Source organism: Buteo buteo, chromosome 16 (assembly GCF_964188355.1).
Source record: "Buteo buteo chromosome 16, bButBut1.hap1.1, whole genome shotgun sequence".
In the NCBI taxonomy this organism is placed as follows: domain Eukaryota; kingdom Metazoa; phylum Chordata; class Aves; order Accipitriformes; family Accipitridae; genus Buteo; species Buteo buteo.
The window spans coordinates 20,205,331-20,222,014 of record NC_134186.1 but is presented as its reverse complement, the minus strand read 5'-3'; the positions used below and the strand labels follow the sequence as shown (position 1 = coordinate 20,222,014).

Genomic DNA, 16,684 nt, shown 5'->3' with positions numbered 1-16,684 from the left:
TTTGGGTTTTTTTAAGCAAAAATATGAAATTATGGCTGTGCTGAAGCAAACTGCCCAGGATATGTCTTGGGGGAAGAAAAAGAACGGTACCAATGTTAGCTTTCACAGAATACATGCCAAAAGCTCTCTGGAGTATGTTTCAGATTGCCTTTCCAAGTGTGGATCTCTGGTTATATGTCTTGTCCCCAGTATGTTTCCCTCTTGTTATTGGGGCTGCAGCAATTATCCAAGAGCTGAATAGGGGAAATAAAGTCAGCACAAGGGCTGCAAGACCCTGAGGGCTCCAGGCCACGATAATTCTTTTGGCAGAGCTGCCCTCATCTGTAGACATCAGACTTCCAGATCAGTAACCAGGATTAATCCACTGAAAACACAGACAGTATTGCATTGCCAATCAACAAAGAAATAAAACATTCTGGGCAATATTTCATATGCATACACACATGCTTTTACGAATCAACACATTCCATTGTTGTAATTTTTTAATGCAAGCTAGCACACAATACTTCCTGCGGCTTACTGGGGTATTAATGTTATCAGTCACACTAAAATCCATGGGAACCACAAATAAGTTAAAGAATAAAAAAAAAAAAACCAAAAGCAGTTTTGAGTTGTGAATGATAGGCTCCTTGATTAGAGTAACGTCAATTCACCACCGAAAACCAGCCATTGAACGACAGTGGAGAACTGTGAAGCCACACCCAGACAAGTCAGCCAGAGGGTGGTAGAAAACCAGAAAATTTAGGTTAAACACCAAACTCTGCTCCAGGGAACATTTACATGAGAAGACAAAAAAGAAAGCAAGCTACTGGGGATTGCTTTATATCTGTTTTCCTTTTTTGTCCATGTAAACTGGACCAATAGTTACCAGAAGAGACTAGAAAAGACATCGCTTCTGAAAGTAGAAACAGTATTTTTGGAAGAAAATATGCAGGACAATTTCTACCCTCTCTCAGCCTTGACTTCCCCCCAAAAAATGAAGAAAAACAAAGTATAAAAAACCCAAATAAAGAGTCCAAGAGAGTTACAAATACATCATCCATTCCTGCTGCAGAAAAATCCTCTCAGTCAAACAACAAAATACATCTCAAAACATTATTTTGGGGAAATCCATCAGTAAAAAAAAAACAGCAGTGGGAATAAAATGTTACGAATCAGCCTCTACAAAAAAAACACCTCTGAGGGTAGAACATAATTAACCAATAATAGGAGAGATGACAAATGCATCACTGTTTTTACAAGGCAAGCTGAGATATAGTCAGAATTAAATTATGATTCATCTTCTCCAGCACATAAAAGTTTACTAGAAAATGTGAAACACCAAAAAAGCACTTCTTAATAGTAATTGTTCATCACACAGCCTGGTTCCAAAAGCCTGAGGTTTAAAGCCTCTGTGTTAGTCCTGTCAACAATATTGAAGTTCAGAGGTGGATACACCTTCTCATATTAAAGTCTTCATGCAACACTGGCCATTTGCTTCCAATCACCTACCCAGCAGAATGACCTATGCTTAAATATATAGAAGATATTATCATCAGGCTCTTCATTAGTCATTCTTTCATTTGGAAAGTTTGTTTTTCCACATACCTGTATTTCCTTGCATGTAAGCGGGCAGACACTGTAGGAACACAGGCACCTCCAAAGTGCCAAGGCAAAGAACAACATCAATTCTTTCTAAAAAGTTACTTTTCTCACTATCATCTAGTCCTAACATTCTCTTTACTGTATACAAGACTCGAAATTTCTTAATGAAAGAATGCATCTGTAGGAGCCTGTGGCCAACATCAACACATACATATCTGAAAGTCAACCTTAACAATGCTTTTAAAGAGTTGAGCATGTGTAAGTGTAAAAACATTGCCCTGTGTTAGATGTATCCATAAAGTTTTAAGACACTGTTACCATTTCATTCCCATATATTAACATGAGGTTACATGTAACAGCTACAGCTGTTTGGGGATCCTAAAATGAGGCCATGTGGTGACTACATGTTGCTCACTTGAGCATCATGTTTGCGATACCAGAGCAGATTAAAGGCATTACATTTCTTCCCCTTCCTAGAGCTACAGGAAGACAGAGCTAAAGCCGCTTTGGTGCCTCAGCTCTCAAACAGTCTGTAATTTTCAGAGAGAGAAAGGATTAACTGGTTCTGGGTTTGCAGAGCGCCTGGTACACAAGGTCCTCATTAGAGCTGGCTTTGTTAGAGAAAACAACAATTTAGGAAGGAAAGTGGTTTACAGAAACATCTCGGGTCAAGTTGGTTTTGCTTTAGCACAGCCCAGCCTCTGCCAGCCAGGTGGATGCCCGCTGGCCCGTGCCTCAGCACCGCCAGCCCCCCAGGGCCGCACTGGGGAAGGCGTGGGGTGGCTGTGCCCTCACCCCAGCTGCCACGGGCTGCCCAGGGACCCTGCGTGGTCCCCGAGGTTGAGCCTGTGAAGCCTGACTCCCCCGAGTGCTGTGCTTCTCCCTCACTGTGTCTGCTCTATGAAGAGCCGGAATCGGGGAACAGGAACCGTCAGAATACTGAAAGTTTTTACTCAACTCCTGATCAGAAGAAAACCCAAATTCCATTCATCCAGTGTGCTCACACAAAGCAAACCAACTGACAACATGAAGATGTATTTCGTTATTACAGTACCTTCATATATAGCTCAAACAATTTTAACATCCCCCAACTTATAGAGACCAAGAAGGAAAACAGAGAACTGACCATCAGAAAAAAGATGGAGAGAAAAATTTCTAGATGTAAGCTATTCACAAAGGAAATATTGTTAAGTTCTCCACTTTACAAATATGATTTTAAAAAAAGGTTTGTTCCTGAGCCCAAGACCTTATATTGGCTTGGACTTCTCTCCAGTTTTATATTAGTGCAGGTTTTTCCCTCTCTTCTGCGTACAGGTAAACAGTATGGCTTTTATTTCACTGAAATGTGCAACCAGATCTTTATCGACACTCCAGTTATCAAGCTTTAGTTTACCAGGAATAGAGAGTTAGCTAATGCCCTAATACAGTGGCTGTATTACCACTGCGATTAAATGCTAACACAACCAATGCCCCAAGACCTATACGCATAAAACAGCATAGGCTTTGTTGCAGCATCTTTCAAAAGGAGGACATCCTTGGAGCTCACTACATGAGGCTCTTGAGTGTTGAAAGACCCACAAAACCAGCACAGAACTAGCCTTTACTTGTGCTGCACTTTCTTAGCTATTTCGCTACAGACTGTAGCGATCTGCATTTGGCATCTCGCTCTGCCATTGTCATGCTGAGCCTGACTTTTGGCCTAGGCATCAGCACAGAGGTGGCTGGTGATGGACAGGCGCAGACAGAGGAGGACCAGACCAAATCTGTGTTTGGACCAGACCAAATTCTGCCATTGCCTCCGACACAGCACAGTGACAGATGCTGGTTCGGGACAAGCAGCTGAAGGACCCTCAGACAACACCACTCACTACTCTGCTGCAAAGAAAACCCAGACTGGCAGAAACACCCCTAAAGATTGCATAGTACCTTTCAGCTTTATAAAGCATTGGGGAGGGGGAAAAAGAAAAGAGAACTTTAGAGGTACTGTTGGACAGTTTTTGCTCCTCAGCTTTTCCTTCCAGCTGGGAGTTAGTTTTTTTTAAAGATACATGAATATTTTTATTTTTTTCTCTCCCCAAACAGTTGCTTGGAACTGCTACTTGGATTAGCAAAGAGAATGAGGAAGTGATACACTGCATAAAGCAAAGCAATGATATTTTCTGAAGTAAAAACTGAATTATGATGCATGTAAAATTGCAGTATTTCCCCTTTCAGTTTTGAACTGAAGTTAAAAACAGGTTCTTCAGTACATGCTGCACCCACAAGCATGTGATCACAATCGAGTTTCAGGTATCATGCAGTTACTGCACGGAGGGAAGAAAAAAAAGAAAAAAAGGCATACACCAGATGTTTTGTACAGCTGGCACATCAGGTCCAAATGGATACCATTTGAATAGTATGAGTTCACCCCCATTGTGGGGGGGGGGGGGGGGGGGAAAGTGAGTCAACATACAAACTAAACCTCTGATGAAATAATCTGGAGAGGAAGAAGTATGGAACAAGTTTAAAGGGTATTTATACCAGCTCTGGAAGCAAAATTTTCAAGGAACAGTGCTTCCTCTCCAAGTCACACTACAGCCAGATACTACTTAAAAGAAAACTCTCAAACCAGTAGCCAAAGGGGAAAAAAGGGAAAAAAAAAGGCACAGCAGCATAAAAAAAAGCTTGTATGCCAGTCAAGATATTTCCATAATACATTTCTAAATCAGAAATCATTACAAAAGGGAGTTGGGAAGTGACTGCAACAGTCACAGGATCAGTCCATTTCTTTAAGGTACAACATAAGAGTTTTTACCCCCGCCCTCATTCCTGCCAAGCACCGATCACTATGAAATACATAAAGTTCAAATACTCCAGAACCTCCCCTGTGTGTAGCACAGATTATCACAGCAAAGGCTTTGAACATCAATGTCTCTTTGGTGCTGGGTCTGGTGCAACTAGGCAGGATGAGAGGGCTGTCAGATCTCATGTTTCTATCAAAGCTAGGCTGAGCAGGACTTCGCCATTGATGCTATCAGCTTCAGGGAATTCCTTTCAAAGGAGGTCCATCAGACATACCACTGTCTGCATCTAGGGAAAATGGGCTCCTTTCTAGCCAGATTAACCTGCTACCTTAAACTGCCACATTTAAAACCACACACATGCACATCCAAGGATATATTACAGTGGTTCAGCTTGTGAGCACATATCCTAGGGCTCCTGCTGCCACTAATGATGTGGAGCTTTTCATGAAAAATTCTTCTGTTGCATTTCAGACAACAGTTTATCTGTCCACAATCCAAAATCCTCCTCGCCCCACCACATATAGCTGGGGCTCTTCCACCTCTGCCCATTGCTGACCACTGGTCCTGGCAGTGAACCCAACCAGTGTGCTGCCTCTGGGGCAGCAACACAAGCACACAGAAAAACTCAAAAGCCTTATGCTTACCAGATGCCCTAAAGCAGCAAGTCAACGACATCCAGAGCAGTTTATTCCCAGCTTTCTGTGATTGACATGATAGGATTCTTCAATTATCAGCTTATTTTTTTCACTGCAACAAAAGATGCCATACGGTTGCATAAAAGGAGACTAAAAAAAATTGTGAAGAGGTGTAAATTACAGATGTTGAGTTACATGAGTGGCCACTACGATCTCTCTTGTTGTTGCCCGTAAGATGCGCACACGAACCACCAATTTGAACATATAAATTGGGTCTAAGGGAGATTACTAGAAAAAAGTGCAGAAGGCAGCACTTCATTGGATTCCTAATATCCAGCATATCAACTAATTATGTATCGACTTTTGCAGAGCATGTTTACACAAGGCATCTTGGCCAGCAGTGTATGGCAACGTGTGAACAGTTCACCTCAGTATTTTCAGGTCAGACTATACCCTAAATAGGTCAGCGCAACATCAGGCAGAAAGCACCCTTCCTTTCTAAAAAGAGAAGCTGACAGCTTTGCACAGGCCCCTTACATCCCATCTTCTTGCAGTTGGGGCAGCTGCGCTTAACACGATTAACACCTTTTACCTCATGGCAGACCTTTACTGGCAGGGCCACTCCAGAGTAACCGTGTCTCATAGTGCTCTGGCAGAGGTCTATTAGTCATCAGCAGGTTAAAAGGTCAGATTAGTAGATCTGCTTAAGGCATACACCCGACAGGCAGGGGCAAGGATCTCAACCAAGGGCGCTGAGCACAGCCACTGCTAATGCGACTCCACTTCTCGGGATCTACAAAACGCCAGAGCAGGCAGAAGAGGTGCACTGCGCTCGCAGGAGCCACCTTCACAGAGGAAAGAGTCCATCCAGGCTCGGACAGACTGCTGTGACCTCACAGATACTCCATGCGTTAAGAAGTACAATAAATCCAACATGCTTGTATTTCCCAGACAGAAAACCCAGATTATTAGCAACAGTTAACACCACAATTACCACAGGACTTCTCAAATGGATTTCTCTACATCCTTGCCTACATCGCATTTTTCTGATCCCTATGAGGTTGCACACCAGCACATCTCACAGCTTAAAGCTGAAAATTTTACTGCTGGAATTTTAATCAAAAGTGATAGAAACATAACCTTGAATAAAGGCTTAGAGGAGAGAAAAAGCAGGTAAAGGCAAAAAAACTGATTAAGCAATAAAAATACAATTTTGGTGGAAGAAAAAATGACCCTTGGCCCAAGCCTCACTGCCACTTTGACACTTTCTTACAGAAGTTCACACAGTTTTGTAAGTAACACCAACCAAAACCTTCAAGTGACAGTACCTGGAGTGAAATTTTTAAACATGCTATACAAGCAAAAAGTTCAGCTGTTTCCACCTCCCCTGAGCATTGGCAAGGTTATCATTACACTGTGTCACTGCTGTAAAACAAATCCAGTCATCTACAGTTGCACCACAGAGAAGATGGCTCTGCTGAAAACAGGGGAGGGACTGCATCTGCTGGGGTGTGCCAAGCGAAACTCAGCAGCATCACAGCACATGACTAAGCATGTATTCTGGTACATCAATACTCAACCATCAATTTGAAAATAAAGGTAATTTCTTCTTATCTCCCTCCTCCCACCAATCTGTGAATATGGGAGAAGACAGAACATTGCAAATGAAGTTTAAGGAGCCTTAACAAGAAAAAACCACCACACTACAAGATATGAAACAACTATTCATACAGGACAATGACTGTTAATATTCTATTTAAGATTAAAATGTATCACGTAAGAAATATTAGAAATCAGGATCCTATTTCTAAAAATAGAAAGGTGACTACAGATACGCTTGACAGAGATTATTCATGTGAATAAAGACCTGTAAGGTAAATAAATAATTAAAGTTAATGTTGCCTTTTTTGCTTAATTCTAACTGTGAGAGGCAATACTTATGTTGGCAATACCACTTTCTAATAACTAGGTCCAGAACAATCAATTAGTTTTCATTTGAAATTCCCCAGACCTGGCAGAAAAGAGAAAAGCTCACTCTCTTCTGGATATCTTCCCCCAAGAAAGCAGAATAATTATTAAAATCATAATGGAATCATCAGCCAAAGGAAGAAAACGCTTGGCTTTGGCTTCACTACCTCCTCCAAAATTAAAAACCACATTCATTTGAGCCCTGCGTCTGGCAAAATACTCCAGCAAAATATTAGACAACAGACAAAGCCCATAAGGAAAGTAGAAAATTTGGATTCAAAATGTAGGCTGCTTCTTAGTATGACAAATGTGTATTTTTCTCATTAGAGAAACAGTCATTAAAAATAAATGTAATGAAGGCTTCCATGAACTCACCAGAAGCACTGATCACAACCTTACAGTGTGTTGATACCTAGTAGGAAAGTCAGACCAAGTAATTAAGTTTGCTTTCTACTTTGTAGAAGTACCAGTAATATGCTCTCACACACATTTTCAATAAACTTTGCATGTGGATTGGCATTTTGGCTGTATAACAGCTGATAAGGCAGACAGACAAAGAGAGCCTTGCCATTCTTTGCTTGTCTGTATGTTACCTCAGTAGAGTGAATAAAACTGAAAAGCAGTGGTTCACAGCCTCTTTGTGCACTAGAACTATTAGAGTAAAAAAACCTGTGACATATCTGCATTAATACTTACTTCTAAATTAAGTCTTGTATGCAAATGCAGACCTTCTATACTATGTATGCCATTCCTTTATTTAATCTTAGAAATCAATGAACTAAAAGAGACACTTAAATAATTATACAGCATTTTCCAGAAGCCAGTGTTTGTAGTTATATTGGCTTGAGATTTCAAACGAGCCAGATCGCCTTACAAACACGTATCCTATTAAGTTCTGGGTCAGTTATGTCCTGTTGAATGTCTTACTTGTCAAAGAACCCACAAAGCTTTACCTCAAAGGGCAAAAGAGTTTCATATTGACATTGCTTTGTAGAACTACCTGCTTTACCTGACCATCTGACAGGCACATACAAATGCTCCGTTAGAAAAAGCTGAGTCAGGAAATTCTGTCAAACACAGTGTTAAGTCACTTCTGTACTGTATTGAATGTCAGGTTGAACTTTGGACTCACCTTTGTAAGAGGAAAGTATTGTGAACAACACACAAAAATGTCTCACCTTGCTCTGAAATAGCTGTGTAATTCCTTTTGTTCTCTGTTACGCATGATAAACATAAAATAAATGGGAAACAAATATTCTGACTCCATAACTGAGCTCAAAGATGCTTCTACATGCAAGTTACTAATAACATCAATCCATTCATTAAGTCAGGTGGTAGTTAAAGCAGCAGCTATATACAGGTTCAGTGGTATATATTTAAATGTATGGATAAAGAAGGCCTTAAGATATTATGAGCTTCTGCATTTGTCATGAAATAGCATTAGAAACACTGCTGGAGCCCTCTGCATGCATGCATTCAGGAAACAATCACAACTCCTTCCTCAGTAAGAAAGAAAATGGAGAGAAAGAAAATAACCCTGCCCTTTGCATTTTTGCACAGGCAAGTCTAAGAAAGTCCTTGTGGATCTCCTTTCCCACATAAACACACAGAGGAAAACTCCCCGTTGTGGAGTTTCATTCCCAGATCAGAAGGAAACCCAGACAGAAATCCTCCCCTCTGAGTGAGGGGTCAGCACCCACCTCTGCCACCCACACCCAGGCCTCTGCCAAGCTCCTGGTGCATGACACAGCTCCCCGTTCCTGTGCCAGCACCCGCTGCTTCACGTCTCCCAAAGCCATCTCCCTTGCATCTCCCAAAGCCATCTCCCTCGCAGGGCTGCTGTCAGCCCCAGCATGCCTTAACTCTGCGTTGAAGCACAGAACGTGCTGAACTGCCTGTGGTGGGCATCCTGCTGAGTCCACCTTCAGGGGAGAAGTGGTGCTCCCAAAGGAATAAAGCCATTCCCCTCTGTATGGTCTTCTATATTTATCTTGAAAATTGATGTGAAGTATTCATTAAAATTACTCTGCAGAGGATACTGAAGGCAATTGCACAAAGCAGGTTGGCCTGGTGCACATTAACCTATTTTCCTGCCTGCTTATCTAAGCATCAAAGTTACAAATAAAATGTCGCTGACCTGTAGCGCTGGTTGTGTCTTACTGTACCGTAAAAAGTAGCTCTGCGGTATGTGCTGGGGAGTATTACATTACTCATCACCCCTCTGCTGCAGTTTCAGCTCAGATACCTACTCCCAAATATATACCAGGTACCCAGGACAAGACCCAGTCCTTCATTAAATATTTGGCACGTTGTCTCAAATCACCTTTGACATACAGGGTTATTTATACATCATGGCACATTGCATGCCTCTGCGACAAGATAGCATCACACAATACTGTATGTCAGGAATGCAGGCAACAGATTTAAACCAATCCTCGTTTCAAGACACTTTTACTAGGAAGCAGGTCACAAACTGAGTAATATCCGTTTTATTCACTGAAAAATGTATGCTATTCATTTCCAGGAAATAAAGTCAACCACCCTAATCCTTCTCCCCTCTCACATACACCCCCCATCAGAACAACAGAAAGATGGTTTCTTTTGTCTTAACAGGTTCGCTGTTGGGATGTATTTAGTCCTTTATGCAAGCCTTATTCTTCCTAATGCATTTGCTAGGACACCTAATGTTGACTTGGTGCAAGGGCAGTCTTTCAGAGTAGTACAGCAAGATCTGGTTACATCCACTGAATTCAGTTTTGAATATGCACAATAGTTCATATTTATGGAGCTTGTTTCCAAGCTTTAAATGTGCACATTTCTGATATTACTTCAGTCACATTAATGTTCTGAACACAAATACTGTACAGAGGGAGGAGTGTCGGGTGTTACTTTTAAAAGTCCATAGATGGAAATGGGAGGAACCTGCAATCTGCATTCATCTTATGAAGCAAACCTCCGAAATCCAAAAAAATGGCTCTCGACTTCAATATTATTCTGCCCCTACAGCTGTGCAACTACTTAAACAATTTTCTGAACTGATAGAAACAGTTGGTTGCACAGGTGGCAACCATAGGAATCCTTAGCACGCAGTGAAGGGGGAAAACCAAACACTGGGCAGAAGGCTAGGAGTTTGGATCTGAAAGAGAACTCATTCACATAAATTATCCAAACCCAAATATCACATTTCATCAGCAGTTTCTTCAGTCCAGCTAGGATGGAAATGAGACCTGGAGAAGTAAGTTCTCTTCTCAGGATCCTCACTCCTTTACAATCTCTTAACAGGAAAAAACCAATGGAGATTCAAGTGTACAGGTATACACTGTGCCAGATCCACAGCTGGGGTGAAGTGACAATGACAAGAATATTTAAAATAAATAAATAAATAAAATCAGCACTGACTATACACTTACTACCATGAAGTCAAGCCCGAGTACTTCCTGCAATACAAGCCTGGAATTTTCTTCTGATCAGTTCAGATTGCTTCTTAAAATTATTCCCCAGCTCATCACAAGGTGACACAGCATAAAGAAAATCCACAATAAAGAGCCTGATAACAAGCATACAACAGATGATCCCGTATGAAAAGAAGTTGATCTTATGAGTAAGCAGAAGCCAAATACTACCCACTATCTCCTAAAGTTCATTAAGGGTAACATTTAACCAGAGGGTTTTTTCAGCTGGAAAGGGTGTCAACAGAGAACATTGTTTTACATTATTAATTTATCTCTTGCTTTTAGCAACTGCCTTCAGAGACTGCACTTGTTTCTCTAAATCCTTCTGTGCTGCTCCCTGCGTGCACAAGTTTAGAGGCCACGGGTATTGCACATCCCTAACACCGCTAAAAGATGGGACTCACCTCAGCTGGTAACACAGATTATAGTTATTGTGATATCCTCTCATCTAATGACATGCAAAAAAGAATTCCACTATCTGCCAAACCCAAGCCTTCTCAAAGACAGGGGAAAATGCATGTTATGCTCCTGTTCCACTTTCTGCTTTGCTTTTTTTTTTAACCTGTTAATAATTTTTTTTACGAACTCCATCATACATGATTTGCACATGATAGATTAGGAAAAAACATCTTCGAAGATGTAAAAGCCTTCCAATCGGCTTTTGGAGCTGCCTATTCAGGTAAGAAAATGGCAAAATATGCTACCTGAACCAAGTAGCGTTTTGATGTACTCAGTCTTTCAGAAGTAACACTATATAAAAAAAACAAACCATAAAATATGTAGAAGAGTTAAGATAAGCAATTGAATTACCAAAGACTATTTAAAGTTGATTATAAAACATCCCCACATATTCCCAACAAAAATTTCACACAGCTTTGGAAATTCTGCTCTGCTGCTTGGCTATGGCAGTTACACAGACGGATAAACTGTAACACCCCCTTGGGCATTACTGCAGTCTACAACAGGCAATAAGCTGCAAGCTTAAAAGGTCTGAGAAGGATTTATCATGAACTAAGAGATCCAAAGAACCTGCTTTTTAAGAAGCCAAAACTCCACAACACACACAACGCCAGGCACAGTCATTTTAAAAACTGAATTGTTAACATCCACTTGGCTGAATGCAGCAAGTGGAGAAAATACTGACATTATTTGTCCAGACCAATGCAGACAAGATGCCAGTGACAAGAACAAAAGTTTAAATCTAATCCACATATTCCCATCACAATTCAAGAAATCATCTGCCTAAAGGAGTCAGGCCCCAAACAGGAAATTTTCTGAGACCAGTTAATAAAATGTAGCTAAGTGTCCAGAAAGAGAGAGGCAGGTGATCTTTGAACCCACGGGTTGTCTTCAGAATTATTCCCTCCTCCCAGGTCTTACCATCACAGCTCTAGGAGGAAAAAAGCAAGAAGAAATGAACCCAAGTTCAGACTTTCCTCCTAGTTACATCAGTGTTACTGGGACACTGAAATAAAAATAATCAGAACTTGAACTGAATACAAGCTAGAGCAGTAGCGTCTACTGTAATTTGTATTGTGGTAGGGTCTACCTTTCCCAACGAAGAATTGGGCTTCTCTTCCTCCTTTCCCCACACAGTAGATTGCTCACAAAAATTTGGAGAGGATAATAAAACAAAACAAAAAAATCCCAACCCCAAACGCCTTCCTGAACAGGCAGACCAGAGCAGGAAGAGGGGTTGAAAGCACATGCAGCTCAGATTTAAACAGAAGTCAGAATTTTTTTCCTTTCATGGAACTAAGAGTCTAAATATGACAAAAGTTCATTTTGGGGAAGTTTTTACTTGCTTGTAAATGTAACTATGCATAGATGAAAGAGTTATTCTTAGTCATCTTCTCCATGTCAAAAATAAACCCAGCAATTTCCAGAATGTGTCACAATACAATATTAACTATATATCTGCATGGTCACTGAATCAGTGGACACTTAATAGCCTTAATTTAGAATATCTGTATTCTCTGGAAGCAGTCTAATGTACCGTGCTGGAATACCCCGAACTACTAAGACCACTTCTGAAGGAGTCAATTTGCAGTATAAACACCTCTAAAACTGGTCCTAGCGATGAGCACAGCAAACAGCGTGCCAGCCCTTAGCAGCCAGGCTGCCAGACACAGAGCAGAGGCTGCGTTTTTCAAATTAATGGGCTCCTCACACAGAAAGAGCTTGAAAAGAAAAGGTGCCTCAAAGAAACAATTCACTCGCATACAAAATGCACATGCTAAATCTATATTATATAGGTACACATGTATGATACAGATACATGCATGCCGGGCTGCCTCTACAGCCATACAAAGCAACCCCTGAGCCTTCCCGTAGCTCGTTGGCTCCGGACACAACACATGAGCAAGCTAAGAAAATAGAAGGACTGTACAGGGAGGAAGACCTCAATTTCAGTCATCTGAAATTGTCTTCATTTTAAGGGAATCAAAACACACCATGCCCCTAAGCAGCAAAGCCTCTTCCACTACAAAACAGAGTTTTTCTGCTGACGCCAGGGGAATCAAACTGAGACTAAGGACTCCTGAGGAACAGATACACGTTACCAAGGACTCACAACAAATGTTACAGCCACGTGGAAGAGTCCCAATGGGAAATATATAGCATTTGAAAGTTTTCCCTTGAGTTTTCAAGATACTAATTATAAAATACCAGAGCAGTGAGACAGCTGGAGCAGATACAAGGTACGTGCTAAAAGAGGTGAAAGACTTAAAGCATACTCACGGAGAAACCAGCTAGCCATCACCTCTCTTGTTTTATGGTTTCTTATACTCAAGAGAACATCTCCAGCCAAAAAATAGTCTCCCTCATCTCCACAAGGAATGGGACATGGACACCAGACAAGAAAATTCTGCTTCAGAATATCTTAGAAAAAACAAAGTCTTTTCAGATCATACTTACTTCTACATTCTAGACAAAACTGAAGGAAACCTCAACTCCTCACAGAGAGCGGTGCAACCACCACCCTGATTTCAACTTTAGGGAAGCATTAGGCAACTTAGAACAAAAAAAAAACAAACAAAGAAATTCAGAGTTTCAAACAGAGACAGCTTCTCATTTCTGTATACTTTACTGGTTTGCTAAGAATTCACCTAGTTTTACAGATAGGGCAGGAAAAGTCACGTCACTTGCTGCAGGCCATATGGCAAGAGGAATTTGGATGCAGCATCCTTCAGTTTCCCATTGGAACTTCCATTTCTCCACCACACAGTATAAGCTGCATCTCCAATATCTTTTTCTAGTACTATGAAGAGAACAGCACTAACCAATGCCAAGCAGCATTTTAAAACCTTTGTCAGGTATCAGCTTGACACGTCTGTTTAATGTGGGGGATAATGTATTTTTTGCAGCAACAATCTTGGAAAGGAGAACTGAATAAAAGGAATGAGTCGAATGTGCTGGTACCCGGCTGGTCAGCCCAGTCGTAAAGCAGCCTCCTAGCCCACAGCCTTGTGGTATGGTGAAACCAAGACGTAGGAAACGGACTGAGAATTTCTCAAGCCAAGGCTTTAGCTTACGCCTGTGCTGTAAGTGTCCATTCACACCAGCCAATGTCTGGAATACTGATGTCTTCTGGCATACATTGCTGGCGACCCCATCACCCCAGCCCTGCGCTATTGCCACTGCAGGCTCTGCTATCATCCGCCTGAGGCGGGAGGCAGCAGCGATAAGGAGGAGGAGGAGGTGGGGCAAGATTCAAGTCAGGGGACTAAAGTGGCTAATCACTGCTTTGGACAGCAAGTAAAATGGTTACAAAGATAAATACAGCACTGGTATTTTAAAGACAATTTGTATCTTCAAGCAGAGAATTGTTGTACCCTTTTCTAGTTTCTAAAGAAGTGAAATGTGACAAAAACTGAGATTGAACATAAGGTTCAGTCTGAGTAAGACTAAGATCAAGGATGTGTTGAGTGTTAAGTCAGTCAACATAATTTTAATTCTTAAAATGTTTACTGACCTCATAACACACAGGGAAAAACTGTATAATATCTCTAGAGTTAAGAGCAAAAGTTTGCTGATGCTTCAGCACAGTCTTTTAGAAGCGCATTTTTCAGATGCATCCTCCAGAAAGGATAAACCCCCCTGTATTTAGAGAAATAGCCAGATACTTCAAACTAAGCATACACGGACATACGCTTATTTAGAGTACTTATGTACACGATAACAGACATGAATTCCAGTTTGGTTGCTGGATAATCGTTTTCCACCCATGTAATGTAATTAGCAACCAATACAAGGTGGCAAAATGAGGGAAGCAAGAAGCCCTCTTTTCTCCCAGATCAAGGCACTTCATGAACATCAATTAGATGTTAATATCCCTGGGTGGCAAGCGTGACAAGTCTTATTAAGCCATTTTAAAGATTAGGACACTGAGTCACAGTGAGATTAACAACTTCCTCAAAACCAACACCAGAGTCAGAGAAGGGGCAGCTACACCCCAGCCAGGCCTGGCGGCCCGAGACTGCACTGCTCCACCTTATTGCAAGATTCAGAGCCTCTAAGGAAAAAAAGAAAAAAAAAAAAAAAAAAAAGAGTCCACACTCAGGTGAAGTTTCCTGGCTATGCCAACACGCCTCAGTTTTGACCTGCAGGGACCATCTTTAGATACAAGAATGCAGTTTGGTTTCCACGCTCAGATTGTGTTTTGGCTGAAAGTACCAGCAAGGTTGCCAATTGTAAACGGTTTTTAAAGTCGACAGAGACTTCCAGATCTTTTCCGATAAGCTTGAGAGAGAACTTAAAACTTTTTGATACTGGTTCAACCCTATAAGCCTAGGGGCAAATAAATCTACAATCACCGGTCTTTGAGCCAACCCACGGCCAACTATCTGAATTCAAGTCACATGCTGAATTTACACATTAAAAACGTAGTGAACATGACAAGACAATTACTATCACAGGTTAACGCGTACTTCAAAGCACAAAGAAAAACCCAACAGATGCCATATTCAATTAGCCCAAAAGGTGAGCAGAGAAGGATGTTATGCTGATTAACGCACTCGTTAAGACGCGTCCAAGCCAACAGCCCACTTCAGTGTTGCAACCCGTCTGGAAAGCATTTCGCCGCCTTAATCCCGGGGTCCTCGCCAAGCTAAAGGTTATTACCTTTACTCTTCCCGCGTCGCGCCCCGAGCCGGCCGGAGAGCGACCCCACGGCGTTACCCCGCGCTCCCACAGCCGCGCAGGGGCAGGTACAGCCCGCAGCTCCGAGAACGCCCCGGCCGGCAAAAACCCCGAGCCGCAAAGCAAAGCCCAGCCCTGGGGGCAACCGGCCGCGCAGCCCTCCGCTCCGCACCGCTCCGCACCGCTCCGCCGGCCCCCGGCCGCCCGCGCCGGGACGCGGCCGCCCGGAGCGCCGCCACCCGCGGAGGCAGAGCCGGGCTCCTGCGGCTGCCCTCGCCCGCGGAGGGACCCTCCGGCCCCGCCGGCCGCCCCCCGCCGGTCCCACCGCACCTGCTCCGCCCGCCGCAGCGCGCCCCGCGGACCCACCGGTGGCGGCGGCGGCGGCTCCCCTCCGCATGCTGCCCGCGGCTCGGCTCGGCTCGGCTCCGGGCTGGCTCGGGGCGGGGCCGGCGGACCGGGGCGGGCGGAGGCGGGCCGGCCGCCCCAGCCCCGTGCGAGCCGCCGCCGGGCGCCCTTGCGCTCCGAGCAAGGTGCATTTCCCTCTCCTCCCCCCCTCCCGCCGCCCCACGCCCTCTCGTGGCTTTTCGGGACCGGCCTCCGGCTGGAGGCAGGGGCCCGGGCCCGGGTCCGGGTCCGGCCTGAGCGGCGGCCCCGCGGGGGCGGTGGAGAAGGTGCCACCTGCAAGTCGGGGAAGTGGGGCGTGTGTCAGCGCATCCGGCAGAGAGGGACATGGGGAACTCGGCAACGGCCTCTTTTGTCGCTTCGGTTCTGTATTTGAGGAAGCTTAACGGTTGTCATAGCTTCAGGAGGTTTAAGAAGATTTAGGTCAGCGAGCAAATGGAAAACTGGTGGAAAGAAAGCTCAAGATTGACAGGTAATGTAACTAACAGCACTTGCACTACAGCTCCTTGACTTTTATCGACAATAACAACATCTTGCTAACGGTAGAAGTGAAGTTTTGTGGAAAAAAAGAAAGAACAGAGAAAAACAACTGGGATTCACTTGAACTGCTGCAACAGGGAGGGTAAAATGCTCTGCAGCTAGAGCTCTATCTGCTAACCTAAAGGTTTGATAAAAACCTCAGCAGGCCTACTTTTAGGTAACTTAAAACATTCCTAAATAT

The 16,684-nt window shown here is 43.0% G+C and overlaps 1 protein-coding gene across 16 annotated transcripts in view; it reads right to left on the bottom strand.

Annotated features, from left to right (window-relative positions):
* The window catches only part of MICAL2 (microtubule associated monooxygenase, calponin and LIM domain containing 2), a 134,365-nt gene extending 118,348 nt beyond the window's left edge, over nucleotides 1-16,017 (bottom strand). For 15 of the 16 annotated variants that reach the window (XM_075048119.1, XM_075048105.1, XM_075048103.1 and 12 more), the window contains exon 1: nucleotides 15,928-16,017. The gene's annotated coding sequence lies outside the window, so the exon portion shown is untranslated. Of the gene's footprint in view, nucleotides 1-15,891 lie in introns of all 16 variants that reach the window. The other variant, XM_075048104.1, reaches the window with a different exon arrangement.
* Nucleotides 16,018-16,684: the final 667 nt, after the last annotated feature.